This window comes from Schistocerca gregaria, unplaced genomic scaffold (assembly GCF_023897955.1).
Source record: "Schistocerca gregaria isolate iqSchGreg1 unplaced genomic scaffold, iqSchGreg1.2 ptg000337l, whole genome shotgun sequence".
NCBI lineage: Eukaryota > Metazoa > Arthropoda > Insecta > Orthoptera > Acrididae > Schistocerca > Schistocerca gregaria.
This window is the reverse complement of record NW_026061802.1, coordinates 183,900-210,222: the sequence shown is the minus strand read 5'-3', so window position 1 is coordinate 210,222 and position 26,323 is coordinate 183,900. Positions and strand designations below refer to the sequence as shown.

General features: G+C 52.2%; 39 non-coding genes across 39 annotated transcripts; all 39 read left to right on the top strand.

Moving 5' to 3' along the window:
* The first annotated feature begins 381 nt into the window (after positions 1-381).
* Trnam-cau (transfer RNA methionine (anticodon CAU)) lies at positions 382-454 on the top strand. Its single transcript has one exon. It is a non-coding gene; the product is annotated as a tRNA-Met (tRNA).
* A 670-nt stretch (positions 455-1,124) lies between these two features.
* Trnak-uuu (transfer RNA lysine (anticodon UUU)) lies at positions 1,125-1,197 on the top strand. Its single transcript has one exon. It is a non-coding gene; the product is annotated as a tRNA-Lys (tRNA).
* Positions 1,198-1,342: 145 nt separating this feature from the next.
* Positions 1,343-1,424, top strand: Trnas-aga (transfer RNA serine (anticodon AGA)). The gene has a single exon. It is a non-coding gene; the product is annotated as a tRNA-Ser (tRNA).
* Positions 1,425-2,385: 961 nt separating this feature from the next.
* On the top strand, positions 2,386-2,458 carry Trnam-cau (transfer RNA methionine (anticodon CAU)). The gene has a single exon. It is a non-coding gene; the product is annotated as a tRNA-Met (tRNA).
* Positions 2,459-3,128: 670 nt separating this feature from the next.
* On the top strand, positions 3,129-3,201 carry Trnak-uuu (transfer RNA lysine (anticodon UUU)). The gene has a single exon. It is a non-coding gene; the product is annotated as a tRNA-Lys (tRNA).
* Positions 3,202-3,346: 145 nt separating this feature from the next.
* Positions 3,347-3,428, top strand: Trnas-aga (transfer RNA serine (anticodon AGA)). Its single transcript has one exon. It is a non-coding gene; the product is annotated as a tRNA-Ser (tRNA).
* Positions 3,429-4,388: 960 nt separating this feature from the next.
* Positions 4,389-4,461, top strand: Trnam-cau (transfer RNA methionine (anticodon CAU)). The gene has a single exon. It is a non-coding gene; the product is annotated as a tRNA-Met (tRNA).
* A 670-nt stretch (positions 4,462-5,131) lies between these two features.
* Trnak-uuu (transfer RNA lysine (anticodon UUU)) lies at positions 5,132-5,204 on the top strand. Its single transcript has one exon. It is a non-coding gene; the product is annotated as a tRNA-Lys (tRNA).
* Positions 5,205-5,349: 145 nt separating this feature from the next.
* On the top strand, positions 5,350-5,431 carry Trnas-aga (transfer RNA serine (anticodon AGA)). Its single transcript has one exon. It is a non-coding gene; the product is annotated as a tRNA-Ser (tRNA).
* Positions 5,432-6,391: 960 nt separating this feature from the next.
* Trnam-cau (transfer RNA methionine (anticodon CAU)) lies at positions 6,392-6,464 on the top strand. Its single transcript has one exon. It is a non-coding gene; the product is annotated as a tRNA-Met (tRNA).
* Positions 6,465-7,134: 670 nt separating this feature from the next.
* Trnak-uuu (transfer RNA lysine (anticodon UUU)) lies at positions 7,135-7,207 on the top strand. The gene has a single exon. It is a non-coding gene; the product is annotated as a tRNA-Lys (tRNA).
* A 145-nt stretch (positions 7,208-7,352) lies between these two features.
* Positions 7,353-7,434, top strand: Trnas-aga (transfer RNA serine (anticodon AGA)). The gene has a single exon. It is a non-coding gene; the product is annotated as a tRNA-Ser (tRNA).
* Positions 7,435-8,393: 959 nt separating this feature from the next.
* Positions 8,394-8,466, top strand: Trnam-cau (transfer RNA methionine (anticodon CAU)). Its single transcript has one exon. It is a non-coding gene; the product is annotated as a tRNA-Met (tRNA).
* A 670-nt stretch (positions 8,467-9,136) lies between these two features.
* On the top strand, positions 9,137-9,209 carry Trnak-uuu (transfer RNA lysine (anticodon UUU)). The gene has a single exon. It is a non-coding gene; the product is annotated as a tRNA-Lys (tRNA).
* Positions 9,210-9,354: 145 nt separating this feature from the next.
* Positions 9,355-9,436, top strand: Trnas-aga (transfer RNA serine (anticodon AGA)). The gene has a single exon. It is a non-coding gene; the product is annotated as a tRNA-Ser (tRNA).
* A 957-nt stretch (positions 9,437-10,393) lies between these two features.
* Trnam-cau (transfer RNA methionine (anticodon CAU)) lies at positions 10,394-10,466 on the top strand. Its single transcript has one exon. It is a non-coding gene; the product is annotated as a tRNA-Met (tRNA).
* Positions 10,467-11,136: 670 nt separating this feature from the next.
* On the top strand, positions 11,137-11,209 carry Trnak-uuu (transfer RNA lysine (anticodon UUU)). Its single transcript has one exon. It is a non-coding gene; the product is annotated as a tRNA-Lys (tRNA).
* Positions 11,210-11,354: 145 nt separating this feature from the next.
* Trnas-aga (transfer RNA serine (anticodon AGA)) lies at positions 11,355-11,436 on the top strand. The gene has a single exon. It is a non-coding gene; the product is annotated as a tRNA-Ser (tRNA).
* A 958-nt stretch (positions 11,437-12,394) lies between these two features.
* Positions 12,395-12,467, top strand: Trnam-cau (transfer RNA methionine (anticodon CAU)). The gene has a single exon. It is a non-coding gene; the product is annotated as a tRNA-Met (tRNA).
* A 670-nt stretch (positions 12,468-13,137) lies between these two features.
* Trnak-uuu (transfer RNA lysine (anticodon UUU)) lies at positions 13,138-13,210 on the top strand. The gene has a single exon. It is a non-coding gene; the product is annotated as a tRNA-Lys (tRNA).
* Positions 13,211-13,355: 145 nt separating this feature from the next.
* Positions 13,356-13,437, top strand: Trnas-aga (transfer RNA serine (anticodon AGA)). Its single transcript has one exon. It is a non-coding gene; the product is annotated as a tRNA-Ser (tRNA).
* A 955-nt stretch (positions 13,438-14,392) lies between these two features.
* Positions 14,393-14,465, top strand: Trnam-cau (transfer RNA methionine (anticodon CAU)). Its single transcript has one exon. It is a non-coding gene; the product is annotated as a tRNA-Met (tRNA).
* Positions 14,466-15,135: 670 nt separating this feature from the next.
* Positions 15,136-15,208, top strand: Trnak-uuu (transfer RNA lysine (anticodon UUU)). The gene has a single exon. It is a non-coding gene; the product is annotated as a tRNA-Lys (tRNA).
* Positions 15,209-15,353: 145 nt separating this feature from the next.
* Positions 15,354-15,435, top strand: Trnas-aga (transfer RNA serine (anticodon AGA)). Its single transcript has one exon. It is a non-coding gene; the product is annotated as a tRNA-Ser (tRNA).
* Positions 15,436-16,393: 958 nt separating this feature from the next.
* On the top strand, positions 16,394-16,466 carry Trnam-cau (transfer RNA methionine (anticodon CAU)). The gene has a single exon. It is a non-coding gene; the product is annotated as a tRNA-Met (tRNA).
* Positions 16,467-17,136: 670 nt separating this feature from the next.
* On the top strand, positions 17,137-17,209 carry Trnak-uuu (transfer RNA lysine (anticodon UUU)). The gene has a single exon. It is a non-coding gene; the product is annotated as a tRNA-Lys (tRNA).
* A 145-nt stretch (positions 17,210-17,354) lies between these two features.
* On the top strand, positions 17,355-17,436 carry Trnas-aga (transfer RNA serine (anticodon AGA)). The gene has a single exon. It is a non-coding gene; the product is annotated as a tRNA-Ser (tRNA).
* A 957-nt stretch (positions 17,437-18,393) lies between these two features.
* Positions 18,394-18,466, top strand: Trnam-cau (transfer RNA methionine (anticodon CAU)). Its single transcript has one exon. It is a non-coding gene; the product is annotated as a tRNA-Met (tRNA).
* Positions 18,467-19,136: 670 nt separating this feature from the next.
* On the top strand, positions 19,137-19,209 carry Trnak-uuu (transfer RNA lysine (anticodon UUU)). Its single transcript has one exon. It is a non-coding gene; the product is annotated as a tRNA-Lys (tRNA).
* A 145-nt stretch (positions 19,210-19,354) lies between these two features.
* Trnas-aga (transfer RNA serine (anticodon AGA)) lies at positions 19,355-19,436 on the top strand. Its single transcript has one exon. It is a non-coding gene; the product is annotated as a tRNA-Ser (tRNA).
* A 956-nt stretch (positions 19,437-20,392) lies between these two features.
* Trnam-cau (transfer RNA methionine (anticodon CAU)) lies at positions 20,393-20,465 on the top strand. Its single transcript has one exon. It is a non-coding gene; the product is annotated as a tRNA-Met (tRNA).
* A 670-nt stretch (positions 20,466-21,135) lies between these two features.
* On the top strand, positions 21,136-21,208 carry Trnak-uuu (transfer RNA lysine (anticodon UUU)). Its single transcript has one exon. It is a non-coding gene; the product is annotated as a tRNA-Lys (tRNA).
* A 145-nt stretch (positions 21,209-21,353) lies between these two features.
* On the top strand, positions 21,354-21,435 carry Trnas-aga (transfer RNA serine (anticodon AGA)). The gene has a single exon. It is a non-coding gene; the product is annotated as a tRNA-Ser (tRNA).
* Positions 21,436-22,391: 956 nt separating this feature from the next.
* Positions 22,392-22,464, top strand: Trnam-cau (transfer RNA methionine (anticodon CAU)). Its single transcript has one exon. It is a non-coding gene; the product is annotated as a tRNA-Met (tRNA).
* Positions 22,465-23,134: 670 nt separating this feature from the next.
* Positions 23,135-23,207, top strand: Trnak-uuu (transfer RNA lysine (anticodon UUU)). The gene has a single exon. It is a non-coding gene; the product is annotated as a tRNA-Lys (tRNA).
* A 145-nt stretch (positions 23,208-23,352) lies between these two features.
* Trnas-aga (transfer RNA serine (anticodon AGA)) lies at positions 23,353-23,434 on the top strand. The gene has a single exon. It is a non-coding gene; the product is annotated as a tRNA-Ser (tRNA).
* A 955-nt stretch (positions 23,435-24,389) lies between these two features.
* Trnam-cau (transfer RNA methionine (anticodon CAU)) lies at positions 24,390-24,462 on the top strand. The gene has a single exon. It is a non-coding gene; the product is annotated as a tRNA-Met (tRNA).
* Positions 24,463-25,132: 670 nt separating this feature from the next.
* Positions 25,133-25,205, top strand: Trnak-uuu (transfer RNA lysine (anticodon UUU)). The gene has a single exon. It is a non-coding gene; the product is annotated as a tRNA-Lys (tRNA).
* Positions 25,206-25,350: 145 nt separating this feature from the next.
* Trnas-aga (transfer RNA serine (anticodon AGA)) lies at positions 25,351-25,432 on the top strand. The gene has a single exon. It is a non-coding gene; the product is annotated as a tRNA-Ser (tRNA).
* The last annotated feature ends 891 nt before the right edge of the window (positions 25,433-26,323 follow it).

Sequence of the window (26,323 nt, the reverse complement as noted above, 5' to 3'; positions counted from 1 at the left end):
TCGACGTCGCTGGGTGGCAATCCCAGTTTCCCTGCCGACAGCTGCTTGGAAAGCACGGGTAGCTTGTCGAGCATCTGTAGTTGAGTGGTTTGTGACTCAGTAGTGCAGTAGGCAGCGCCTAAGTCTCATAATCTTAAGGTATGCCGGCACGATTCCCGGTCGATGCATTATTTTGCTCTTGTGGCAACAATGCTGCCGCGCGGATTGCTCGCTTGAGATGGGTCAGCCTCAGGACCTTATAGCTGTATAGCTGCGGCTGCAGTTTAATCTAGAGAGTCGGGACAGCACGTGTAGCAAGACAACAGATTCTTCAGTAAGCGCAAACTGTCTATCTCTAATATGTGAGACTTACCGAGTTTCCTGCGAGGTCGTCTCCGGCGTGCCTCGGTAACGCAGTAGGCAGCGCGTAAGTCTCATAATCTTAAGGTCGTGAGTTCGATCCTCACCCGGGGCATTTAATTTTCTGTACATCATGACTGCATTAAGGGCGTTGCTGTTGCTAGGAAACGAACTTAACTGTTGTCCGTTATCCACACGGAGTCCACGCCTCAGCGTCAAAATGTTTACTTCCAATTACGACGACGTAACAACTTTGATATTTCTCCTCCGTGTTACAAGCAAAATGCGATGCACACAGCAATGGACAGTCAATTTTGAACTGTGCGCCATGCCGGTCTGTAGGCGCGGATATGATCGCAAGCAGAGAACAGCACTGAGTCCAGATTCAGCACAAAATACAATAAGAGACGGAGTAAATCTCACCGCTGTAGAGCAAGTCCTGTGTGGTCTAGTGGCTAGGATACCTGGCTTTCACTCAACAGGTCCGGCTTCGATTCCCGGTACCGGAACGGAACTATTTGCGCACACAACGCTCCATGTTTTGGTCTTCGAACTGTCGTTGGTCGCCCTTCTTCCTTGGCTTCAACCGAACGCAATCGGGGAAAGCAGGCACGTGATGCAGTTACTGTCAGCACCGGAATAAAGGGAGAAGAGGCACTGGTCCGCTGTTGGGCTGCTACCAGCGTCAGTGAGTAGTCGGTGCAGTCGCCAGTAGCGCCAGAAGCCTACACACACCTTCCACTTAATCACGTTGCTTGAAACCGCTCCAACCACAACAAGCGAAAGCCCGGATAGCTCAGTCGGTAGAGCATTAGGCTTTTAACCTAAGGGTCCAGGGTTCGAGTCCCTGTCCGGGCGAAGATTTTAACGCTTCCATAATGGCTCGTCTCGTAGCGATAGTAGCCCTGTCGTAATCAGTGCACGGTTTTACGTTTCCTGTCGGCATTCTGCGCAGACGCAACCGGTTGGGTTTTTCACGATTCGAGGGGCACCTGTTGGACAAGCAGTCGTGGCCGAGTGGTTAAGGCGTCTGACTAGAAATCAGATTCCCTCTGGGAGCGTAGGTTCGAGTCCTACCGACTGCGTCGGATTTTTCTTTTCTTGTTTTGGAAGAAGAAGCAGAAAATATCGCGTTTTGGTACCTCGCCACACCTCACCTCTCACAGCCGTTTATAGTGCCTGTCCTTTAGATAAGGGCGATTTCCAAGCGTCAGCTTTCGCGTCAGCCGAGCAAAGTCGGGACAAGTCGGGACATACTACAGGATGGTGCAACGACGAAAAAAAAAAAAAAAAACCTTAATTTAACAGCAGGAGCCCACATAATGATACGGAAAAATTAGCGCCACTTGCGGTGGCCGGGAATCGTACCCGGATCAACTGCTTGGAAGGCAACTATGCTCAACAGTACAACACCACCGCACTGCCGCTGCTCGCAACGCCGCGCTGTGTCGGCTTCCCGCCCGCCGACAGCGGCCCACGGCTATAGGAGCTGCAGGCGCATTACGAGGTAGGAGGGTGCATCCACACGCATTCGGGCAGCGCCTCCAAGCACGCTACGTCTTTGGGCAAGACTCGTCGCCGCTGACGCAAGGTTACTCACACGATAGTGATGAACGGTCGTTTTAAGGCAGTGTAGTGGGGGACTTCGCGAGTTTAGCCCCTTTTTCGACGTCGCTGGGTGGCAATCCCAGTTTCCCTGCCGACAGCTGCTTGGAAAGCACGGGTAGCTTGTCGAGCATCTGTAGTTGAGTGGTTTGTGACTCAGTAGTGCAGTAGGCAGCGCCTAAGTCTCATAATCTTAAGGTATGCCGGCACGATTCCCGGTCGATGCATTATTTTGCTCTTGTGGCAACAATGCTGCCGCGCGGATTGCTCGCTTGAGATGGGTCAGCCTCAGGACCTTATAGCTGTATAGCTGCGGCTGCAGTTTAATCTAGAGAGTCGGGACAGCACGTGTAGCAAGACAACAGATTCTTCAGAAAGCGCAAACTGTCTATCTCTAATATGTGAGACTTACCGAGTTTCCTGCGAGGTCGTCTCCGGCGTGCCTCGGTAGCGCAGTAGGCAGCGCGTAAGTCTCATAATCTTAAGGTCGTGAGTTCGATCCTCACCCGGGGCATTTAATTTTCTGTACATCATGACTGCATTAAGGGCGTTGCTGTTGCTAGGAAACGAACTTAACTGTTGTCCGTTATCCACACGGAGTCCACGCCTCAGCGTCAAAATGTTTACTTCCAATTATGACGACGTAACAACTTTGATATTTCTCCTCCGTGTTACAAGCAAAATGCGATGCACACAGCAATGGACAGTCAATTTTGAACTGTGCGCCATGCCGGTCTGTAGGCGCGGATATGATCGCAAGCAGAGAACAGCACTGAGTCCAGATTCAGCACAAAATACAATAAGAGACGGAGTAAATCTCACCGCTGTAGAGCAAGTCCTGTGTGGTCTAGTGGCTAGGATACCTGGCTTTCACTCAACAGGTCCGGCTTCGATTCCCGGTACCGGAACGGAACTATTTGCGCACACAACGCTCCATGTTTTGGTCTTCGAACTGTCGTTGGTCGCCCTTCTTCCTTGGCTTCAACCGAACGCAATCGGGGAAAGCAGGCACGTGATGCAGTTACTGTCAGCACCGGAATAAAGGGAGAAGAGGCACTGGTCCGCTGTTGGGCTGCTACCAGCGTCAGTGAGTAGTCGGTGCAGTCGCCAGTAGCGCCAGAAGCCTACACACACCTTCCACTTAATCACGTTGCTTGAAACCGCTCCAACCACAACAAGCGAAAGCCCGGATAGCTCAGTCGGTAGAGCGTTAGGCTTTTAACCTAAGGGTCCAGGGTTCGAGTCCCTGTCCGGGCGAAGATTTTAACGCTTCCATAATGGCTCGTCTCGTAGCGATAGTAGCCCTGTCGTAATCAGTGCACGGTTTTACGTTTCCTGTCGGCATTCTGCGCAGACGCAACCGGTTGGGTTTTTCACGATTCGAGGGGCACCTGTTGGACAAGCAGTCGTGGCCGAGTGGTTAAGGCGTCTGACTAGAAATCAGATTCCCTCTGGGAGCGTAGGTTCGAGTCCTACCGACTGCGTCGGATTTTTCTTTTCTTGTTTTGGAAGAAGAAGCAGAAAATATCGCGTTTTGGTACCTCGCCACACCTCACCTCTCACAGTCGTTTATAGTGCCTGTCCTTTAGATAAGGGCGATTTCCAAGCGTCAGCTTTCGCGTCAGCCGAGCAAAGTCGGGACAAGTCGGGACATACTACAGGATGGTGCAACGACGAAAAAAAAAAAAAAAACCTTAATTTAACAGCAGGAGCCCACATAATGATACGGAAAAATTAGCGCCACTTGCGGTGGCCGGGAATCGTACCCGGATCAACTGCTTGGAAGGCAACTATGCTCAACAGTACAACACCACCGCACTGCCGCTGCTCGCAACGCCGCGCTGTGTCGGCTTCCCGCCCGCCGACAGCGGCCCACGGCTATAGGAGCTGCAGGCGCATTACGAGGTAGGAGGGTGCATCCACACGCATTCGGGCAGCGCCTCCAAGCACGCTACGTCTTTGGGCAAGACTCGTCGCCGCTGACGCAAGGTTACTCACACGATAGTGATGAACGGTCGTTTTAAGGCAGTGTAGTGGGGGACTTCGCGAGTTTAGCCCCTTTTTCGACGTCGCTGGGTGGCAATCCCAGTTTCCCTGCCGACAGCTGCTTGGAAAGCACGGGTAGCTTGTCGAGCATCTGTAGTTGAGTGGTTTGTGACTCAGTAGTGCAGTAGGCAGCGCCTAAGTCTCATAATCTTAAGGTATGCCGGCACGATTCCCGGTCGATGCATTATTTTGCTCTTGTGGCAACAATGCTGCCGCGCGGATTGCTCGCTTGAGATGGGTCAGCCTCAGGACCTTATAGCTGTATAGCTGCGGCTGCAGTTTAATCTAGAGAGTCGGGACAGCACGTGTAGCAAGACAACAGATTCTTCAGAAAGCGCAAACTGTCTATCTCTAATATGTGAGACTTACCGAGTTTCCTGCGAGGTCGTCTCCGGCGTGCCTCGGTAGCGCAGTAGGCAGCGCGTAAGTCTCATAATCTTAAGGTCGTGAGTTCGATCCTCACCCGGGGCATTTAATTTTCTGTACATCATGACTGCATTAAGGGCGTTGCTGTTGCTAGGAAACGAACTTAACTGTTGTCCGTTATCCACACGGAGTCCACGCCTCAGCGTCAAAATGTTTACTTCCAATTATGACGACGTAACAACTTTGATATTTCTCCTCCGTGTTACAAGCAAAATGCGATGCACACAGCAATGGACAGTCAATTTTGAACTGTGCGCCATGCCGGTCTGTAGGCGCGGATATGATCGCAAGCAGAGAACAGCACTGAGTCCAGATTCAGCACAAAATACAATAAGAGACGGAGTAAATCTCACCGCTGTAGAGCAAGTCCTGTGTGGTCTAGTGGCTAGGATACCTGGCTTTCACTCAACAGGTCCGGCTTCGATTCCCGGTACCGGAACGGAACTATTTGCGCACACAACGCTCCATGTTTTGGTCTTCGAACTGTCGTTGGTCGCCCTTCTTCCTTGGCTTCAACCGAACGCAATCGGGGAAAGCAGGCACGTGATGCAGTTACTGTCAGCACCGGAATAAAGGGAGAAGAGGCACTGGTCCGCTGTTGGGCTGCTACCAGCGTCAGTGAGTAGTCGGTGCAGTCGCCAGTAGCGCCAGAAGCCTACACACACCTTCCACTTAATCACGTTGCTTGAAACCGCTCCAACCACAACAAGCGAAAGCCCGGATAGCTCAGTCGGTAGAGCATTAGGCTTTTAACCTAAGGGTCCAGGGTTCGAGTCCCTGTCCGGGCGAAGATTTTAACGCTTCCATAATGGCTCGTCTCGTAGCGATAGTAGCCCTGTCGTAATCAGTGCACGGTTTTACGTTTCCTGTCGGCATTCTGCGCAGACGCAACCGGTTGGGTTTTTCACGATTCGAGGGGCACCTGTTGGACAAGCAGTCGTGGCCGAGTGGTTAAGGCGTCTGACTAGAAATCAGATTCCCTCTGGGAGCGTAGGTTCGAGTCCTACCGACTGCGTCGGATTTTTCTTTTCTTGTTTTGGAAGAAGAAGCAGAAAATATCGCGTTTTGGTACCTCGCCACACCTCACCTCTCACAGCCGTTTATAGTGCCTGTCCTTTAGATAAGGGCGATTTCCAAGCGTCAGCTTTCGCGTCAGCCGAGCAAAGTCGGGACAAGTCGGGACATACTACAGGATGGTGCAACGACGAAAAAAAAAAAAAAAACCTTAATTTAACAGCAGGAGCCCACATAATGATACGGAAAAATTAGCGCCACTTGCGGTGGCCGGGAATCGTACCCGGATCAACTGCTTGGAAGGCAACTATGCTCAACAGTACAACACCACCGCACTGCCGCTGCTCGCAACGCCGCGCTGTGTCGGCTTCCCGCCCGCCGACAGCGGCCCACGGCTATAGGAGCTGCAGGCGCATTACGAGGTAGGAGGGTGCATCCACACGCATTCGGGCAGCGCCTCCAAGCACGCTACGTCTTTGGGCAAGACTCGTCGCCGCTGACGCAAGGTTACTCACACGATAGTGATGAACGGTCGTTTTAAGGCAGTGTAGTGGGGGACTTCGCGAGTTTAGCCCCTTTTTCGACGTCGCTGGGTGGCAATCCCAGTTTCCCTGCCGACAGCTGCTTGGAAAGCACGGGTAGCTTGTCGAGCATCTGTAGTTGAGTGGTTTGTGACTCAGTAGTGCAGTAGGCAGCGCCTAAGTCTCATAATCTTAAGGTATGCCGGCACGATTCCCGGTCGATGCATTATTTTGCTCTTGTGGCAACAATGCTGCCGCGCGGATTGCTCGCTTGAGATGGGTCAGCCTCAGGACCTTATAGCTGTATAGCTGCGGCTGCAGTTTAATCTAGAGAGTCGGGACAGCACGTGTAGCAAGACAACAGATTCTTCAGAAAGCGCAAACTGTCTATCTCTAATATGTGAGACTTACCGAGTTTCCTGCGAGGTCGTCTCCGGCGTGCCTCGGTAGCGCAGTAGGCAGCGCGTAAGTCTCATAATCTTAAGGTCGTGAGTTCGATCCTCACCCGGGGCATTTAATTTTCTGTACATCATGACTGCATTAAGGGCGTTGCTGTTGCTAGGAAACGAACTTAACTGTTGTCCGTTATCCACACGGAGTCCACGCCTCAGCGTCAAAATGTTTACTTCCAATTATGACGACGTAACAACTTTGATATTTCTCCTCCGTGTTACAAGCAAAATGCGATGCACACAGCAATGGACAGTCAATTTTGAACTGTGCGCCATGCCGGTCTGTAGGCGCGGATATGATCGCAAGCAGAGAACAGCACTGAGTCCAGATTCAGCACAAAATACAATAAGAGACGGAGTAAATCTCACCGCTGTAGAGCAAGTCCTGTGTGGTCTAGTGGCTAGGATACCTGGCTTTCACTCAACAGGTCCGGCTTCGATTCCCGGTACCGGAACGGAACTATTTGCGCACACAACGCTCCATGTTTTGGTCTTCGAACTGTCGTTGGTCGCCCTTCTTCCTTGGCTTCAACCGAACGCAATCGGGGAAAGCAGGCACGTGATGCAGTTACTGTCAGCACCGGAATAAAGGGAGAAGAGGCACTGGTCCGCTGTTGGGCTGCTACCAGCGTCAGTGAGTAGTCGGTGCAGTCGCCAGTAGCGCCAGAAGCCTACACACACCTTCCACTTAATCACGTTGCTTGAAACCGCTCCAACCACAACAAGCGAAAGCCCGGATAGCTCAGTCGGTAGAGCATTAGGCTTTTAACCTAAGGGTCCAGGGTTCGAGTCCCTGTCCGGGCGAAGATTTTAACGCTTCCATAATGGCTCGTCTCGTAGCGATAGTAGCCCTGTCGTAATCAGTGCACGGTTTTACGTTTCCTGTCGGCATTCTGCGCAGACGCAACCGGTTGGGTTTTTCACGATTCGAGGGGCACCTGTTGGTCAAGCAGTCGTGGCCGAGTGGTTAAGGCGTCTGACTAGAAATCAGATTCCCTCTGGGAGCGTAGGTTCGAGTCCTACCGACTGCGTCGGATTTATCTTTTCTTGTTTTGGAAGAAGAAGCAGAAAATATCGCGTTTTGGTACCTCGCCACACCTCACCTCTCACAGCCGTTTATAGTGCCTGTCCTTTAGATAAGGGCGATTTCCAAGCGTCAGCTTTCGCGTCAGCCGAGCAAAGTCGGGACAAGTCGGGACATACTACAGGATGGTGCAACGACGAAAAAAAAAAAAAAACCTTAATTTAACAGCAGGAGCCCACATAATGATACGGAAAAATTAGCGCCACTTGCGGTGGCCGGGAATCGTACCCAGATCAACTGCTTGGAAGGCAACTATGCTCAACAGTACAACACCACCGCACTGCCGCTGCTCGCAACGCCGCGCTGTGTCGGCTTCCCGCCCGCCGACAGCGGCCCACGGCTATAGGAGCTGCAGGCGCATTACGAGGTAGGAGGGTGCATCCACACGCATTCGGGCAGCGCCTCCAAGCACGCTACGTCTTTGGGCAAGACTCGTCGCCGCTGACGCAAGGTTACTCACACGATAGTGATGAACGGTCGTTTTAAGGCAGTGTAGTGGGGGACTTCGCGAGTTTAGCCCCTTTTTCGACGTCGCTGGGTGGCAATCCCAGTTTCCCTGCCGACAGCTGCTTGGAAAGCACGGGTAGCTTGTCGAGCATCTGTAGTTGAGTGGTTTGTGACTCAGTAGTGCAGTAGGCAGCGCCTAAGTCTCATAATCTTAAGGTATGCCGGCACGATTCCCGGTCGATGCATTATTTTGCTCTTGTGGCAACAATGCTGCCGCGCGGATTGCTCGCTTGAGATGGGTCAGCCTCAGGACCTTATAGCTGTATAGCTGCGGCTGCAGTTTAATCTAGAGAGTCGGGACAGCACGTGTAGCAAGACAACAGATTCTTCAGAAAGCGCAAACTGTCTATCTCTAATATGTGAGACTTACCGAGTTTCCTGCGAAGTCGTCTCCGGCGTGCCTCGGTAGCGCAGTAGGCAGCGCGTAATTCTCATAATCTTAAGGTCGTGAGTTCGATCCTCACCCGGGGCATTTAATTTTCTGTACATCATGACTGCATTAAGGGCGTTGCTGTTGCTAGGAAACGAACTTAACTGTTGTCCGTTATCCACACGGAGTCCACGCCTCAGCGTCAAAATGTTTACTTCCAATTATGACGACGTAACAACTTTGATATTTCTCCTCCGTGTTACAAGCAAAATGCGATGCACACAGCAATGGACAGTCAATTTTGAACTGTGCGCCATGCCGGTCTGTAGGCGCGGATATGATCGCAAGCAGAGAACAGCACTGAGTCCAGATTCAGCACAAAATACAATAAGAGACGGAGTAAATCTCACCGCTGTAGAGCAAGTCCTGTGTGGTCTAGTGGCTAGGATACCTGGCTTTCACTCAACAGGTCCGGCTTCGATTCCCGGTACCGGAACGGAACTATTTGCGCACACAACGCTCCATGTTTTGGTCTTCGAACTGTCGTTGGTCGCCCTTCTTCCTTGGCTTCAACCGAACGCAATCGGGGAAAGCAGGCACGTGATGCAGTTACTGTCAGCACCGGAATAAAGGGAGAAGAGGCACTGGTCCGCTGTTGGGCTGCTACCAGCGTCAGTGAGTAGTCGGTGCAGTCGCCAGTAGCGCCAGAAGCCTACACACACCTTCCACTTAATCACGTTGCTTGAAACCGCTCCAACCACAACAAGCGAAAGCCCGGATAGCTCAGTCGGTAGAGCGTTAGGCTTTTAACCTAAGGGTCCAGGGTTCGAGTCCCTGTCCGGGCGAAGATTTTAACGCTTCCATAATGGCTCGTCTCGTAGCGATAGTAGCCCTGTCGTAATCAGTGCACGGTTTTACGTTTCCTGTCGGCATTCTGCGCAGACGCAACCGGTTGGGTTTTTCACGATTCGAGGGGCACCTGTTGGACAAGCAGTCGTGGCCGAGTGGTTAAGGCGTCTGACTAGAAATCAGATTCCCTCTGGGAGCGTAGGTTCGAGTCCTACCGACTGCGTCGGATTTTTCTTTTCTTGTTTTGGAAGAAGAAGCAGAAAATATCGCGTTTTGGTACCTCGCCACACCTCACCTCTCACAGTCGTTTATAGTGCCTGTCCTTTAGATAAGGGCGATTTCCAAGCGTCAGCTTTCGCGTCAGCCGAGCAAAGTCGGGACAAGTCGGGACATACTACAGGATGGTGCAACGACGAAAAAAAAAAAAACCTTAATTTAACAGCAGGAGCCCACATAATGATACGGAAAAATTAGCGCCACTTGCGGTGGCCGGGAATCGTACCCGGATCAACTGCTTGGAAGGCAACTATGCTCAACAGTACAACACCACCGCACTGCCGCTGCTCGCAACGCCGCGCTGTGTCGGCTTCCCGCCCGCCGACAGCGGCCCACGGCTATAGGAGCTGCAGGCGCATTACGAGGTAGGAGGGTGCATCCACACGCATTCGGGCAGCGCCTCCAAGCACGCTACGTCTTTGGGCAAGACTCGTCGCCGCTGACGCAAGGTTACTCACACGATAGTGATGAACGGTCGTTTTAAGGCAGTGTAGTGGGGGACTTCGCGAGTTTAGCCCCTTTTTCGACGTCGCTGGGTGGCAATCCCAGTTTCCCTGCCGACAGCTGCTTGGAAAGCACGGGTAGCTTGTCGAGCATCTGTAGTTGAGTGGTTTGTGACTCAGTAGTGCAGTAGGCAGCGCCTAAGTCTCATAATCTTAAGGTATGCCGGCACGATTCCCGGTCGATGCATTATTTTGCTCTTGTGGCAACAATGCTGCCGCGCGGATTGCTCGCTTGAGATGGGTCAGCCTCAGGACCTTATAGCTGTATAGCTGCGGCTGCAGTTTAATCTAGAGAGTCGGGACAGCACGTGTAGCAAGACAACAGATTCTTCAGAAAGCGCAAACTGTCTATCTCTAATATGTGAGACTTACCGAGTTTCCTGCGAGGTCGTCTCCGGCGTGCCTCTGTAGCGCAGTAGGCAGCGCGTAAGTCTCATAATCTGAAGGTCGTGAGTTCGATCCTCACCCGGGGCATTTAATTTTCTGTACATCATGACTGCATTAAGGGCGTTGCTGTTGCTAGGAAACGAACTTAACTGTTGTCCGTTATCCACACGGAGTCCACGCCTCAGCGTCAAAATGTTTACTTCCAATTATGACGACGTAACAACTTTGATATTTCTCCTCCGTGTTACAAGCAAAATGCGATGCACACAGCAATGGACAGTCAATTTTGAACTGTGCGCCATGCCGGTCTGTAGGCGCGGATATGATCGCAAGCAGAGAACAGCACTGAGTCCAGATTCAGCACAAAATACAATAAGAGACGGAGTAAATCTCACCGCTGTAGAGCAAGTCCTGTGTGGTCTAGTGGCTAGGATACCTGGCTTTCACTCAACAGGTCCGGCTTCGATTCCCGGTACCGGAACGGAACTACTTGCGCACACAACGCTCCATGTTTTGGTCTTCGAACTGTCGTTGGTCGCCCTTCTTCCTTGGCTTCAACCGAACGCAATCGGGGAAAGCAGGCACGTGATGCAGTTACTGTCAGCACCGGAATAAAGGGAGAAGAGGCACTGGTCCGCTGTTGGGCTGCTACCAGCGTCAGTGAGTAGTCGGTGCAGTCGCCAGTAGCGCCAGAAGCCTACACACACCTTCCACTTAATCACGTTGCTTGAAACCGCTCCAACCACAACAAGCGAAAGCCCGGATAGCTCAGTCGGTAGAGCGTTAGGCTTTTAACCTAAGGGTCCAGGGTTCGAGTCCCTGTCCGGGCGAAGATTTTAACGCTTCCATAATGGCTCGTCTCGTAGCGATAGTAGCCCTGTCGTAATCAGTGCACGGTTTTACGTTTCCTGTCGGCATTCTGCGCAGACGCAACCGGTTGGGTTTTTCACGATTCGAGGGGCACCTGTTGGACAAGCAGTCGTGGCCGAGTGGTTAAGGCGTCTGACTAGAAATCAGATTCCCTCTGGGAGCGTAGGTTCGAGTCCTACCGACTGCGTCGGATTTATCTTTTCTTGTTTTGGAAGAAGAAGCAGAAAATATCGCGTTTTGGTACCTCGCCACACCTCACCTCTCACAGTCGTTTATAGTGCCTGTCCTTTAGATAAGGGCGATTTCCAAGCGTCAGCTTTCGCGTCAGCCGAGCACAGTCGGGACAAGTCGGGACATACTACAGGATGGTGCAACGACGAAAAAAAAAAAAAACCTTAATTTAACAGCAGGAGCCCACATAATGATACGGAAAAATTAGCGCCACTTGCGGTGGCCGGGAATCGTACCCGGATCAACTGCTTGGAAGGCAACTATGCTCAACAGTACAACACCACCGCACTGCCGCTGCTCGCAACGCCGCGCTGTGTCGGCTTCCCGCCCGCCGACAGCGGCCCACGGCTATAGGAGCTGCAGGCGCATTACGAGGTAGGAGGGTGCATCCACACGCATTCGGGCAGCGCCTCCAAGCACGCTACGTCTTTGGGCAAGACTCGTCGCCGCTGACGCAAGGTTACTCACACGATAGTGATGAACGGTCGTTTTAAGGCAGTGTAGTGGGGGACTTCGCGAGTTTAGCCCCTTTTTCGACGTCGCTGGGTGGCAATCCCAGTTTCCCTGCCGACAGCTGCTTGGAAAGCACGGGTAGCTTGTCGAGCATCTGTAGTTGAGTGGTTTGTGACTCAGTAGTGCAGTAGGCAGCGCCTAAGTCTCATAATCTTAAGGTATGCCGGCACGATTCCCGGTCGATGCATTATTTTGCTCTTGTGGCAACAATGCTGCCGCGCGGATTGCTCGCTTGAGATGGGTCAGCCTCAGGACCTTATAGCTGTATAGCTGCGGCTGCAGTTTAATCTAGAGAGTCGGGACAGCACGTGTAGCAAGACAACAGATTCTTCAGAAAGCGCAAACTGTCTATCTCTAATATGTGAGACTTACCGAGTTTCCTGCGAGGTCGTCTCCGGCGTGCCTCGGTAGCGCAGTAGGCAGCGCGTAAGTCTCATAATCTTAAGGTCGTGAGTTCGATCCTCACCCGGGGCATTTAATTTTCTGTACATCATGACTGCATTAAGGGCGTTGCTGTTGCTAGGAAACGAACTTAACTGTTGTCCGTTATCCACACGGAGTCCACGCCTCAGCGTCAAAATGTTTACTTCCAATTATGACGACGTAACAACTTTGATATTTCTCCTCCGTGTTACAAGCAAAATGCGATGCACACAGCAATGGACAGTCAATTTTGAACTGTGCGCCATGCCGGTCTGTAGGCGCGGATATGATCGCAAGCAGAGAACAGCACTGAGTCCAGATTCAGCACAAAATACAATAAGAGACGGAGTAAATCTCACCGCTGTAGAGCAAGTCCTGTGTGGTCTAGTGGCTAGGATACCTGGCTTTCACTCAACAGGTCCGGCTTCGATTCCCGGTACCGGAACGGAACTATTTGCGCACACAACGCTCCATGTTTTGGTCTTCGAACTGTCGTTGGTCGCCCTTCTTCCTTGGCTTCAACCGAACGCAATCGGGGAAAGCAGGCACGTGATGCAGTTACTGTCAGCACCGGAATAAAGGGAGAAGAGGCACTGGTCCGCTGTTGGGCTGCTACCAGCGTCAGTGAGTAGTCGGTGCAGTCGCCAGTAGCGCCAGAAGCCTACACACACCTTCCACTTAATCACGTTGCTTGAAACCGCTCCAACAACAACAAGCGAAAGCCCGGATAGCTCAGTCGGTAGAGCATTAGGCTTTTAACCTAAGGGTCCAGGGTTCGAGTCCCTGTCCGGGCGAAGATTTTAACGCTTCCATAATGGCTCGTCTCGTAGCGATAGTAGCCCTGTCGTAATCAGTGCACGGTTTTACGTTTCCTGTCGGCATTCTGCGCAGACGCAACCGGTTGGGTTTTTCACGATTCGAGGGGCACCTGTTGGACAAGCAGTCGTGGCCGAGTGGTTAAGACGTCTGACTAGAAATCAGATTCCCTCTGGGAGCGTAGGTTCGAGTCCTACCGACTGCGTCGGATTTTTCTTTTCTTGTTTTGGAAGAAGAAGCAGAAAATATCGCGTTTTGGTACCTCGCCACACCTCACCTCTCACAGTCGTTTATAGTGCCTGTCCTTTAGATAAGGGCGATTTCCAAGCGTCAGCTTTCGCGTCAGCCGAGCAAAGTCGGGACAAGTCGGGACATACTACAGGATGGTGCAACGACGAAAAAAAAAAACCTTAATTTAACAGCAGGAGCCCACATAATGATACGGAAAAATTAGCGCCACTTGCGGTGGCCGGGAATCGTACCCGGATCAACTGCTTGGAAGGCAACTATGCTCAACAGTACAACACCACCGCACTGCCGCTGCTCGCAACGCCGCGCTGTGTCGGCTTCCCGCCCGCCGACAGCGGCCCACGGCTATAGGAGCTGCAGGCGCATTACGAGGTAGGAGGGTGCATCCACACGCATTCGGGCAGCGCCTCCAAGCACGCTACGTCTTTGGGCAAGACTCGTCGCCGCTGACGCAAGGTTACTCACACGATAGTGATGAACGGTCGTTTTAAGGCAGTGTAGTGGGGGACTTCGCGAGTTTAGCCCCTTTTTCGACGTCGCTGGGTGGCAATCCCAGTTTCCCTGCCGACAGCTGCTTGGAAAGCACGGGTAGCTTGTCGAGCATCTGTAGTTGACTGGTTTGTGACTCAGTAGTGCAGTAGGCAGCGCCTAAGTCTCATAATCTTAAGGTATGCCGGCACGATTCCCGGTCGATGCATTATTTTGCTCTTGTGGCAACAATGCTGCCGCGCGGATTGCTCGCTTGAGATGGGTCAGCCTCAGGACCTTATAGCTGTATAGCTGCGGCTGCAGTTTAATCTAGAGAGTCGGGACAGCACGTGTAGCAAGACAACAGATTCTTCAGAAAGCGCAAACTGTCTATCTCTAATATGTGAGACTTACCGAGTTTCCTGCGAGGTCGTCTCCGGCGTGCCTCGGTAGCGCAGTAGGCAGCGCGTAAGTCTCATAATCTTAAGGTCGTGAGTTCGATCCTCACCCGGGGCATTTAATTTTCTGTACATCATGACTGCATTAAGGGCGTTGCTGTTGCTAGGAAACGAACTTAACTGTTGTCCGTTATCCACACGGAGTCCACGCCTCAGCGTCAAAATGTTTACTTCCAATTATGACGACGTAACAACTTTGATATTTCTCCTCCGTGTTACAAGCAAAATGCGATGCACACAGCAATGGACAGTCAATTTTGAACTGTGCGCCATGCCGGTCTGTAGGCGCGGATATGATCGCAAGCAGAGAACAGCACTGAGTCCAGATTCAGCACAAAATACAATAAGAGACGGAGTAAATCTCACCGCTGTAGAGCAAGTCCTGTGTGGTCTAGTGGCTAGGATACCTGGCTTTCACTCAACAGGTCCGGCTTCGATTCCCGGTACCGGAACGGAACTATTTGCGCACACAACGCTCCATGTTTTGGTCTTCGAACTGTCGTTGGTCGCCCTTCTTCCTTGGCTTCAACCGAACGCAATCGGGGAAAGCAGGCACGTGATGCAGTTACTGTCAGCACCGGAATAAAGGGAGAAGAGGCACTGGTCCGCTGTTGGGCTGCTACCAGCGTCAGTGAGTAGTCGGTGCAGTCGCCAGTAGCGCCAGAAGCCTACACACACCTTCCACTTAATCACGTTGCTTGAAACCGCTCCAACCACAACAAGCGAAAGCCCGGATAGCTCAGTCGGTAGAGCATTAGGCTTTTAACCTAAGGGTCCAGGGTTCGAGTCCCTGTCCGGGCGAAGATTTTAACGCTTCCATAATGGCTCGTCTCGTAGCGATAGTAGCCCTGTCGTAATCAGTGCACGGTTTTACGTTTCCTGTCGGCATTCTGCGCAGACGCAACCGGTTGGGTTTTTCACGATTCGAGGGGCACCTGTTGGACAAGCAGTCGTGGCCGAGTGGTTAAGGCGTCTGACTAGAAATCAGATTCCCTCTGGGAGCGTAGGTTCGAGTCCTACCGACTGCGTCGGATTTATCTTTTCTTGTTTTGGAAGAAGAAGCAGAAAATATCGCGTTTTGGTACCTCGCCACACCTCACCTCTCACAGTCGTTTATAGTGCCTGTCCTTTAGATAAGGGCGATTTCCAAGCGTCAGCTTTCGCGTCAGCCGAGCAAAGTCGGGACAAGTCGGGACATACTACAGGATGGTGCAACGACGAAAAAAAAAAAAAACCTTAATTTAACAGCAGGAGCCCACATAATGATACGGAAAAATTAGCGCCACTTGCGGTGGCCGGGAATCGTACCCGGATCAACTGCTTGGAAGGCAACTATGCTCAACAGTACAACACCACCGCACTGCCGCTGCTCGCAACGCCGCGCTGTGTCGGCTTCCCGCCCGCCGACAGCGGCCCACGGCTATAGGAGCTGCAGGCGCATTACGAGGTAGGAGGGTGCATCCACACGCATTCGGGCAGCGCCTCCAAGCACGCTACGTCTTTGGGCAAGACTCGTCGCCGCTGACGCAAGGTTACTCACACGATAGTGATGAACGGTCGTTTTAAGGCAGTGTAGTGGGGGACTTCGCGAGTTTAGCCCCTTTTTCGACGTCGCTGGGTGGCAATCCCAGTTTCCCTGCCGACAGCTGCTTGGAAAGCACGGGTAGCTTGTCGAGCATCTGTAGTTGAGTGGTTTGTGACTCAGTAGTGCAGTAGGCAGCGCCTAAGTCTCATAATCTTAAGGTATGCCGGCACGATTCCCGGTCGATGCATTATTTTGCTCTTGTGGCAACAATGCTGCCGCGCGGATTGCTCGCTTGAGATGGGTCAGCCTCAGGACCTTATAGCTGTATAGCTGCGGCTGCAGTTTAATCTAGAGAGTCGGGACAGCACGTGTAGCAAGACAACAGATTCTTCAGAAAGCGCAAACTGTCTATCTCTAATATGTGAGACTTACCGAGTTTCCTGCGAGGTCGTCTCCGGCGTGCCTCGGTAGCGCAGTAGGCAGCGCGTAAGTCTCATAATCTTAAGGTCGTGAGTTCGATCCTCACCCGGGGCATTTAATTTTCTGTACATCATGACTGCATTAAGGGCGTTGCTGTTGCTAGGAAACGAACTTAACTGTTGTCCGTTATCCACACGGAGTCCACGCCTCAGCGTCAAAATGTTTACTTCCAATTATGACGACGTAACAACTTTGATATTTCTCCTCCGTGTTACAAGCAAAATGCGATGCACACAGCAATGGACAGTCAATTTTGAACTGTGCGCCATGCCGGTCTGTAGGCGCGGATATGATCGCAAGCAGAGAACAGCACTGAGTCCAGATTCAGCACAAAATACAATAAGAGACGGAGTAAATCTCACCGCTGTAGAGCAAGTCCTGTGTGGTCTAGTGGCTAGGATACCTGGCTTTCACTCAACAGGTCCGGCTTCGATTCCCGGTACCGGAACGGAACTATTTGCGCACACAACGCTCCATGTTTTGGTCTTCGAACTGTCGTTGGTCGCCCTTCTTCCTTGGCTTCAACCGAACGCAATCGGGGAAAGCAGGCACGTGATGCAGTTACTGTCAGCACCGGAATAAAGGGAGAAGAGGCACTGGTCCGCTGTTGGGCTGCTACCAGCGTCAGTGAGTAGTCGGTGCAGTCGCCAGTAGCGCCAGAAGCCTACACACACCTTCCACTTAATCACGTTGCTTGAAACCGCTCCAACCACAACAAGCGAAAGCCCGGATAGCTCAGTCGGTAGAGCATTAGGCTTTTAACCTAAGGGTCCAGGGTTCGAGTCCCTGTCCGGGCGAAGATTTTAACGCTTCCATAATGGCTCGTCTCGTAGCGATAGTAGCCCTGTCGTAATCAGTGCACGGTTTTACGTTTCCTGTCGGCATTCTGCGCAGACGCAACCGGTTGGGTTTTTCACGATTCGAGGGGCACCTGTTGGACAAGCAGTCGTGGCCGAGTGGTTAAGGCGTCTGACTAGAAATCAGATTCCCTCTGGGAGCGTAGGTTCGAGTCCTACCGACTGCGTCGGATTTATCTTTTCTTGTTTTGGAAGAAGAAGCAGAAAATATCGCGTTTTGGTACCTCGCCACACCTCACCTCTCACAGTCGTTTATAGTGCCTGTCCTTTAGATAAGGGCGATTTCCAAGCGTCAGCTTTCGCGTCAGCCGAGCAAAGTCGGGACAAGTCGGGACATACTACAGGATGGTGCAACGACGAAAAAAAAAAAAACCTTAATTTAACAGCAGGAGCCCACATAATGATACGGAAAAATTAGCGCCACTTGCGGTGGCCGGGAATCGTACCCGGATCAACTGCTTGGAAGGCAACTATGCTCAACAGTACAACACCACCGCACTGCCGCTGCTCGCAACGCCGCGCTGTGTCGGCTTCCCGCCCGCCGACAGCGGCCCACGGCTATAGGAGCTGCAGGCGCATTACGAGGTAGGAGGGTGCATCCACACGCATTCGGGCAGCGCCTCCAAGCACGCTACGTCTTTGGGCAAGACTCGTCGCCGCTGACGCAAGGTTACTCACACGATAGTGATGAACGGTCGTTTTAAGGCAGTGTAGTGGGGGACTTCGCGAGTTTAGCCCCTTTTTCGACGTCGCTGGGTGGCAATCCCAGTTTCCCTGCCGACAGCTGCTTGGAAAGCACGGGTAGCTTGTCGAGCATCTGTAGTTGAGTGGTTTGTGACTCAGTAGTGCAGTAGGCAGCGCCTAAGTCTCATAATCTTAAGGTATGCCGGCACGATTCCCGGTCGATGCATTATTTTGCTCTTGTGGCAACAATGCTGCCGCGCGGATTGCTCGCTTGAGATGGGTCAGCCTCAGGACCTTATAGCTGTATAGCTGCGGCTGCAGTTTAATCTAGAGAGTCGGGACAGCACGTGTAGCAAGACAACAGATTCTTCAGAAAGCGCAAACTGTCTATCTCTAATATGTGAGACTTACCGAGTTTCCTGCGAGGTCGTCTCCGGCGTGCCTCGGTAGCGCAGTAGGCAGCGCGTAAGTCTCATAATCTGAAGGTCGTGAGTTCGATCCTCACCCGGGGCATTTAATTTTCTGTACATCATGACTGCATTAAGGGCGTTGCTGTTGCTAGGAAACGAACTTAACTGTTGTCCGTTATCCACACGGAGTCCACGCCTCAGCGTCAAAATGTTTACTTCCAATTATGACGACGTAACAACTTTGATATTTCTCCTCCGTGTTACAAGCAAAATGCGATGCACACAGCAATGGACAGTCAATTTTGAACTGTGCGCCATGCCGGTCTGTAGGCGCGGATATGATCGCAAGCAGAGAACAGCACTGAGTCCAGATTCAGCACAAAATACAATAAGAGACGGAGTAAATCTCACCGCTGTAGAGCAAGTCCTGTGTGGTCTAGTGGCTAGGATACCTGGCTTTCACTCAACAGGTCCGGCTTCGATTCCCGGTACCGGAACGGAACTATTTGCGCACACAACGCTCCATGTTTTGGTCTTCGAACTGTCGTTGGTCGCCCTTCTTCCTTGGCTTCAACCGAACGCAATCGGGGAAAGCAGGCACGTGATGCAGTTACTGTCAGCACCGGAATAAAGGGAGAAGAGGCACTGGTCCGCTGTTGGGCTGCTACCAGCGTCAGTGAGTAGTCGGTGCAGTCGCCAGTAGCGCCAGAAGCCTACACACACCTTCCACTTAATCACGTTGCTTGAAACCGCTCCAACCACAACAAGCGAAAGCCCGGATAGCTCAGTCGGTAGAGCATTAGGCTTTTAACCTAAGGGTCCAGGGTTCGAGTCCCTGTCCGCGCGAAGATTTTAACGCTTCCATAATGGCTCGTCTCGTAGCGATAGTAGCCCTGTCGTAATCAGTGCACGGTTTTACGTTTCCTGTCGGCATTCTGCGCAGACGCAACCGGTTGGGTTTTTCACGATTCGAGGGGCACCTGTTGGACAAGCAGTCGTGGCCGAGTGGTTAAGGCGTCTGACTAGAAATCAGATTCCCTCTGGGAGCGTAGGTTCGAGTCCTACCGACTGCGTCGGATTTATCTTTTCTTGTTTTGGAAGAAGAAGCAGAAAATATCGCGTTTTGGTACCTCGCCACACCTCACCTCTCACAGTCGTTTATAGTGCCTGTCCTTTAGATAAGGGCGATTTCCAAGCGTCAGCTTTCGCGTCAGCCGAGCAAAGTCGGGACAAGTCGGGACATACTACAGGATGGTGCAACGACGAAAAAAAAAAAACCTTAATTTAACAGCAGGAGCCCACATAATGATACGGAAAAATTAGCGCCACTTGCGGTGGCCGGGAATCGTACCCGGATCAACTGCTTGGAAGGCAACTATGCTCAACAGTACAACACCACCGCACTGCCGCTGCTCGCAACGCCGCGCTGTGTCGGCTTCCCGCCCGCCGACAGCGGCCCACGGCTATAGGAGCTGCAGGCGCATTACGAGGTAGGAGGGTGCATCCACACGCATTCGGGCAGCGCCTCCAAGCACGCTACGTCTTTGGGCAAGACTCGTCGCCGCTGACGCAAGGTTACTCACACGATAGTGATGAACGGTCGTTTTAAGGCAGTGTAGTGGGGGACTTCGCGAGTTTAGCCCCTTTTTCGACGTCGCTGGGTGGCAATCCCAGTTTCCCTGCCGACAGCTGCTTGGAAAGCACGGGTAGCTTGTCGAGCATCTGTAGTTGAGTGGTTTGTGACTCAGTAGTGCAGTAGGCAGCGCCTAAGTCTCATAATCTTAAGGTATGCCGGCACGATTCCCGGTCGATGCATTATTTTGCTCTTGTGGCAACAATGCTGCCGCGCGGATTGCTCGCTTGAGATGGGTCAGCCTCAGGACCTTATAGCTGTATAGCTGCGGCTGCAGTTTAATCTAGAGAGTCGGGACAGCACGTGTAGCAAGACAACAGATTCTTCAGAAAGCGCAAACTGTCTATCTCTAATATGTGAGACTTACCGAGTTTCCTGCGAGGTCGTCTCCGGCGTGCCTCGGTAGCGCAGTAGGCAGCGCGTAAGTCTCATAATCTGAAGGTCGTGAGTTCGATCCTCACCCGGGGCATTTAATTTTCTGTACATCATGACTGCATTAAGGGCGTTGCTGTTGCTAGGAAACGAACTTAACTGTTGTCCGTTATCCACACGGAGTCCACGCCTCAGCGTCAAAATGTTTACTTCCAATTATGACGACGTAACAACTTTGATATTTCTCCTCCGTGTTACAAGCAAAATGCGATGCACACAGCAATGGACAGTCAATTTTGAACTGTGCGCCATGCCGGTCTGTAGGCGCGGATATGATCGCAAGCAGAGAACAGCACTGAGTCCAGATTCAGCACAAAATACAATAAGAGACGGAGTAAATCTCACCGCTGTAGAGCAAGTCCTGTGTGGTCTAGTGGCTAGGATACCTGGCTTTCACTCAACAGGTCCGGCTTCGATTCCCGGTACCGGAACGGAACTATTTGCGCACACAACGCTCCATGTTTTGGTCTTCGAACTGTCGTTGGTCGCCCTTCTTCCTTGGCTTCAACCGAACGCAATCGGGGAAAGCAGGCACGTGATGCAGTTACTGTCAGCACCGGAATAAAGGGAGAAGAGGCACTGGTCCGCTGTTGGGCTGCTACCAGCGTCAGTGAGTAGTCGGTGCAGTCGCCAGTAGCGCCAGAAGCCTACACACACCTTCCACTTAATCACGTTGCTTGAAACCGCTCCAACCACAACAAGCGAAAGCCCGGATAGCTCAGTCGGTAGAGCATTAGGCTTTTAACCTAAGGGTCCAGGGTTCGAGTCCCTGTCCGGGCGAAGATTTTAACGCTTCCATAATGGCTCGTCTCGTAGCGATAGTAGCCCTGTCGTAATCAGTGCACGGTTTTACGTTTCCTGTCGGCATTCTGCGCAGACGCAACCGGTTGGGTTTTTCACGATTCGAGGGGCACCTGTTGGACAAGCAGTCGTGGCCGAGTGGTTAAGGCGTCTGACTAGAAATCAGATTCCCTCTGGGAGCGTAGGTTCGAGTCCTACCGACTGCGTCGGATTTATCTTTTCTTGTTTTGGAAGAAGAAGCAGAAAATATCGCGTTTTGGTACCTCGCCACACCTCACCTCTCACAGTCGTTTATAGTGCCTGTCCTTTAGATAAGGGCGATTTCCAAGCGTCAGCTTTCGCGTCAGCCGAGCAAAGTCGGGACAAGTCGGGACATACTACAGGATGGTGCAACGACGAAAAAAAAAAAACCTTAATTTAACAGCAGGAGCCCACATAATGATACGGAAAAATTAGCGCCACTTGCGGTGGCCGGGAATCGTACCCGGATCAACTGCTTGGAAGGCAACTATGCTCAACAGTACAACACCACCGCACTGCCGCTGCTCGCAACGCCGCGCTGTGTCGGCTTCCCGCCCGCCGACAGCGGCCCACGGCTATAGGAGCTGCAGGCGCATTACGAGGTAGGAGGGTGCATCCACACGCATTCGGGCAGCGCCTCCAAGCACGCTACGTCTTTGGGCAAGACTCGTCGCCGCTGACGCAAGGTTACTCACACGATAGTGATGAACGGTCGTTTTAAGGCAGTGTAGTGGGGGACTTCGCGAGTTTAGCCCCTTTTTCGACGTCGCTGGGTGGCAATCCCAGTTTCCCTGCCGACAGCTGCTTGGAAAGCACGGGTAGCTTGTCGAGCATCTGTAGTTGAGTGGTTTGTGACTCAGTAGTGCAGTAGGCAGCGCCTAAGTCTCATAATCTTAAGGTATGCCGGCACGATTCCCGGTCGATGCATTATTTTGCTCTTGTGGCAACAATGCTGCCGCGCGGATTGCTCGCTTGAGATGGGTCAGCCTCAGGACCTTATAGCTGTATAGCTGCGGCTGCAGTTTAATCTAGAGAGTCGGGACAGCACGTGTAGCAAGACAACAGATTCTTCAGAAAGCGCAAACTGTCTATCTCTAATATGTGAGACTTACCGAGTTTCCTGCGAGGTCGTCTCCGGCGTGCCTCGGTAGCGCAGTAGGCAGCGCGTAAGTCTCATAATCTGAAGGTCGTGAGTTCGATCCTCACCCGGGGCATTTAATTTTCTGTACATCATGACTGCATTAAGGGCGTTGCTGTTGCTAGGAAACGAACTTAACTGTTGTCCGTTATCCACACGGAGTCCACGCCTCAGCGTCAAAATGTTTACTTCCAATTATGACGACGTAACAACTTTGATATTTCTCCTCCGTGTTACAAGCAAAATGCGATGCACACAGCAATGGACAGTCAATTTTGAACTGTGCGCCATGCCGGTCTGTAGGCGCGGATATGATCGCAAGCAGAGAACAGCACTGAGTCCAGATTCAGCACAAAATACAATAAGAGACGGAGTAAATCTCACCGCTGTAGAGCAAGTCCTGTGTGGTCTAGTGGCTAGGATACCTGGCTTTCACTCAACAGGTCCGGCTTCGATTCCCGGTACCGGAACGGAACTATTTGCGCACACAACGCTCCATGTTTTGGTCTTCGAACTGTCGTTGGTCGCCCTTCTTCCTTGGCTTCAACCGAACGCAATCGGGGAAAGCAGGCACGTGATGCAGTTACTGTCAGCACCGGAATAAAGGGAGAAGAGGCACTGGTCCGCTGTTGGGCTGCTACCAGCGTCAGTGAGTAGTCGGTGCAGTCGCCAGTAGCGCCAGAAGCCTACACACACCTTCCACTTAATCACGTTGCTTGAAACCGCTCCAACCACAACAAGCGAAAGCCCGGATAGCTCAGTCGGTAGAGCATTAGGCTTTTAACCTAAGGGTCCAGGGTTCGAGTCCCTGTCCGCGCGAAGATTTTAACGCTTCCATAATGGCTCGTCTCGTAGCGATAGTAGCCCTGTCGTAATCAGTGCACGGTTTTACGTTTCCTGTCGGCATTCTGCGCAGACGCAACCGGTTGGGTTTTTCACGATTCGAGGGGCACCTGTTGGACAAGCAGTCGTGGCCGAGTGGTTAAGGCGTCTGACTAGAAATCAGATTCCCTCTGGGAGCGTAGGTTCGAGTCCTACCGACTGCGTCGGATTTATCTTTTCTTGTTTTGGAAGAAGAAGCAGAAAATATCGCGTTTTGGTACCTCGCCACACCTCACCTCTCACAGTCGTTTATAGTGCCTGTCCTTTAGATAAGGGCGATTTCCAAGCGTCAGCTTTCGCGTCAGCCGAGCAAAGTCGGGACAAGTCGGGACATACTACAGGATGGTGCAACGACGAAAAAAAAAAACCTTAATTTAACAGCAGGAGCCCACATAATGATACGGAAAAATTAGCGCCACTTGCGGTGGCCGGGAATCGTACCCGGATCAACTGCTTGGAAGGCAACTATGCTCAACAGTACAACACCACCGCACTGCCGCTGCTCGCAACGCCGCGCTGTGTCGGCTTCCCGCCCGCCGACAGCGGCCCACGGCTATAGGAGCTGCAGGCGCATTACGAGGTAGGAGGGTGCATCCACACGCATTCGGGCAGCGCCTCCAAGCACGCTACGTCTTTGGGCAAGACTCGTCGCCGCTGACGCAAGGTTACTCACACGATAGTGATGAACGGTCGTTTTAAGGCAGTGTAGTGGGGGACTTCGCGAGTTTAGCCCCTTTTTCGACGTCGCTGGGTGGCAATCCCAGTTTCCCTGCCGACAGCTGCTTGGAAAGCACGGGTAGCTTGTCGAGCATCTGTAGTTGAGTGGTTTGTGACTCAGTAGTGCAGTAGGCAGCGCCTAAGTCTCATAATCTTAAGGTATGCCGGCACGATTCCCGGTCGATGCATTATTTTGCTCTTGTGGCAACAATGCTGCCGCGCGGATTGCTCGCTTGAGATGGGTCAGCCTCAGGACCTTATAGCTGTATAGCTGCGGCTGCAGTTTAATCTAGAGAGTCGGGACAGCACGTGTAGCAAGACAACAGATTCTTCAGAAAGCGCAAACTGTCTATCTCTAATATGTGAGACTTACCGAGTTTCCTGCGAGGTCGTCTCCGGCGTGCCTCGGTAGCGCAGTAGGCAGCGCGTAAGTCTCATAATCTTAAGGTCGTGAGTTCGATCCTCACCCGGGGCATTTAATTTTCTGTACATCATGACTGCATTAAGGGCGTTGCTGTTGCTAGGAAACGAACTTAACTGTTGTCCGTTATCCACACGGAGTCCACGCCTCAGCGTCAAAATGTTTACTTCCAATTATGACGACGTAACAACTTTGATATTTCTCCTCCGTGTTACAAGCAAAATGCGATGCACACAGCAATGGACAGTCAATTTTGAACTGTGCGCCATGCCGGTCTGTAGGCGCGGATATGATCGCAAGCAGAGAACAGCACTGAGTCCAGATTCAGCACAAAATACAATAAGAGACGGAGTAAATCTCACCGCTGTAGAGCAAGTCCTGTGTGGTCTAGTGGCTAGGATACCTGGCTTTCACTCAACAGGTCCGGCTTCGATTCCCGGTACCGGAACGGAACTATTTGCGCACACAACGCTCCATGTTTTGGTCTTCGAACTGTCGTTGGTCGCCCTTCTTCCTTGGCTTCAACCGAACGCAATCGGGGAAAGCAGGCACGTGATGCAGTTACTGTCAGCACCGGAATAAAGGGAGAAGAGGCACTGGTCCGCTGTTGGGCTGCTACCAGCGTCAGTGAGTAGTCGGTGCAGTCGCCAGTAGCGCCAGAAGCCTACACACACCTTCCACTTAATCACGTTGCTTGAAACCGCTCCAACCACAACAAGCGAAAGCCCGGATAGCTCAGTCGGTAGAGCATTAGGCTTTTAACCTAAGGGTCCAGGGTTCGAGTCCCTGTCCGGGCGAAGATTTTAACGCTTCCATAATGGCTCGTCTCGTAGCGATAGTAGCCCTGTCGTAATCAGTGCACGGTTTTACGTTTCCTGTCGGCATTCTGCGCAGACGCAACCGGTTGGGTTTTTCACGATTCGAGGGGCACCTGTTGGACAAGCAGTCGTGGCCGAGTGGTTAAGGCGTCTGACTAGAAATCAGATTCCCTCTGGGAGCGTAGGTTCGAGTCCTACCGACTGCGTCGGATTTTTCTTTTCTTGTTTTGGAAGAAGAAGCAGAAAATATCGCGTTTTGGTACCTCGCCACACCTCACCTCTCACAGTCGTTTATAGTGCCTGTCCTTTAGATAAGGGCGATTTCCAAGCGTCAGCTTTCGCGTCAGCCGAGCAAAGTCGGGACAAGTCGGGACATACTACAGGATGGTGCAACGACGAAAAAAAAAAACCTTAATTTAACAGCAGGAGCCCACATAATGATACGGAAAAATTAGCGCCACTTGCGGTGGCCGGGAATCGTACCCGGATCAACTGCTTGGAAGGCAACTATGCTCAACAGTACAACACCACCGCACTGCCGCTGCTCGCAACGCCGCGCTGTGTCGGCTTCCCGCCCGCCGACAGCGGCCCACGGCTATAGGAGCTGCAGGCGCATTACGAGGTAGGAGGGTGCATCCACACGCATTCGGGCAGCGCCTCCAAGCACGCTACGTCTTTGGGCAAGACTCGTCGCCGCTGACGCAAGGTTACTCACACGATAGTGATGAACGGTCGTTTTAAGGCAGTGTAGTGGGGGACTTCGCGAGTTTAGCCCCTTTTTCGACGTCGCTGGGTGGCAATCCCAGTTTCCCTGCCGACAGCTGCTTGGAAAGCACGGGTAGCTTGTCGAGCATCTGTAGTTGAGTGGTTTGTGACTCAGTAGTGCAGTAGGCAGCGCCTAAGTCTCATAATCTTAAGGTATGCCGGCACGATTCCCGGTCGATGCATTATTTTGCTCTTGTGGCAACAATGCTGCCGCGCGGATTGCTCGCTTGAGATGGGTCAGCCTCAGGACCTTATAGCTGTATAGCTGCGGCTGCAGTTTAATCTAGAGAGTCGGGACAGCACGTGTAGCAAGACAACAGATTCTTCAGAAA